The sequence below is a fragment of the Rhagoletis pomonella genome, unplaced genomic scaffold (assembly GCF_013731165.1).
Source record: "Rhagoletis pomonella isolate Grant_MI unplaced genomic scaffold, Rhpom_1.0 Rhpom_scaffold_00001, whole genome shotgun sequence".
NCBI lineage: Eukaryota > Metazoa > Arthropoda > Insecta > Diptera > Tephritidae > Rhagoletis > Rhagoletis pomonella.
The window spans coordinates 48956342-48958697 of NW_023458555.1; positions in this window are offsets into that span (position 1 = coordinate 48956342).

Sequence of the window (2356 nt, forward strand, 5' to 3'; positions counted from 1 at the left end):
AAAAATAAGATTTCAAATAAATAATAATTCAATACATATCAAAAAACCGGTGGAAACCGGTTTTGAAAAATCGAGTCAATCACCCAACTATAGACACATAGCCATTCCTGCAGAGTATTTTAGAGGGCAATCGCCTTTCTCTATGTTATATATGTACTGAATTTCGCTAATGGAGCCCAAATGGAGACCTCTACAAAAATTTCGATTTTTACAAACTGACATGATTTTAAATTTGTTGGACTGCGTTATTTATAACTCTGGTATAACTCGTTTCTGATGTAATGAAGTGATTATGCAATCAATAACATAGACAGATTTGGTGATAAGTACAGTATTGGCCAATACAATATCACCCCCATTTCAAAGTGATATTGTTCGCCACTTATGTTTACTTATTTGTTTTTAAGATTTTTCAATTAAAATACAGTTCATTCTCTCACAAAACTCATATAAACTCAAGTTTAAAACTGCAAGTTAAGTGCAACAAATTTTCACCCAAATTTCAAACTTTTTTCTCAGAAGCGGTAGAAATTTTTTGAATACACAGTTTTATAGGCCATTCAATTTTAGTCTAATAATGTGCAAGTTTCAAGAGGCTAAAAATTACCGTTGATTTTTTAGAATTTTTTTCGCTGAAGATGTTGCGGGGTTCTGCCATATAAAAATAAATTGTGTTTAGTCGTTATATGGAAGTAAATGAAACAAAAAAATTTAGAAAATTCAACGGTAATCTTTAGCGACTTGAAACTTGCACATTATTGGACTAAAATTGAATGCGCTGTAAAACTGTGTACTCAAAAAAATTCTAAAAGTTTGAAATTTAAGTGAAGGTTTGTTGCACTTTTTTGCGGTCTTTTAAAAAGTTTAAAACATGGGTTTCTATGGGTTTTGTTAGAGAAAAAACTGTATTTTAATTGAAAAATCTTAAAAACAAATAAGTAAACATAAGTGGCAAACAATATCGCTTTGAAAGGGGGGTACTATAGATATGTCCAATACTGTATATGCACGTACATACATTTTTATACAATGTTCGAAGTATGTATTTGTGTAGACTATTACGCAACCTTACAAGTACAGGTTCATGGTCACATTTAAATAAAAGAACTTACATAAATATATATGTATGTAACGATTATACATATAGAATTATTAAATTAAGTGAGCAGTAAGTGTTTACAGCATCGTACATAAATTTATGATTTTAAGTAAATTTTCTGAATTATCATTTGTATGTAAGTATGTACGTCGTCTCCCCTTTGTAAAATCAAAAAATTATGTAAACATTATTATGCGTAAGTATGTTTGTAGGTATTTCATGTTAATGACATCGGCCTACAAAAAGTTCAGTAGACATTCTCAAGGCCTTCCTCAATTGAATCGGTGAGTTCGACAACCGTGCAAGTCCAAAATCAGTTTTTCGTTGTTGAGATCACAAACTGTACACGTTACGGACATGTACGACTTTTCTCCGCATTTCACGGTTGCAATCAGCTGTGCTACGTTAACGCCTAAGTATATAGTACGGTGAAATGAAAGAAAACCCGTGCATGTCTGTGGATTGCACTGTTTTTAATCTCAACAACGAACAACTAATTTTGGACTTGCACTATTGTCAAACTCACCGATTAAATTATCGAACACTTTTTGAGGCCATTTAAGTGCACTCTCTACATATGTTTTCTACGTATTCGAAGGAAAACTTGTTGTATTTCTCAGCAGCAGAAGCTCACGCGATCAAAACGTTCTTATCAAGCGACAGAATTTCGAAGAAAGTTTACTGGGTAACTGAACTTTTAAGGCCGCACTTCATTAGCACTAATGAACGTTTCACAGAAAAATGAAGCTTCCACAAAGGGGAAGATTCCAGCTCTATGAGCGTTTACGCACGTACGACATTTTGTGATATACTGATGTCACATAGTAGAATATGAATGTGTGAATGAATACCACACCATAGAGAGCAAAAATAATTTGCTGGTGGATACACTGGCGGTTTTGAGATTCATAGAACAAACAAACAATAATTTCTGCTGCTGATAGATTCAGCCCTAGCGCTCCAATGAAACCCGGCAGTTTCGGAGGCGGCACGGAGTGAAGGTGCGAGCCTACAGCCCTCCTCACTGCACCGAGGGCTATCCTATCGGGCATAGGTATATATATAAGCATGACTAGCATGGTGTACCCCCATGATTTGCCGGTTAGTAGTAAAGCTCGGTTTGGTTTTATCACAGCTCAATTTACGTATGTACTTCCTCTATAAAATTTTCCAGTCAAGAATCATCCCTAGAAATTCAACTTTATGGTACACTTTTATCTCTATACTCCCCAGTGTTATAGAGTGAATGTTGGTAAT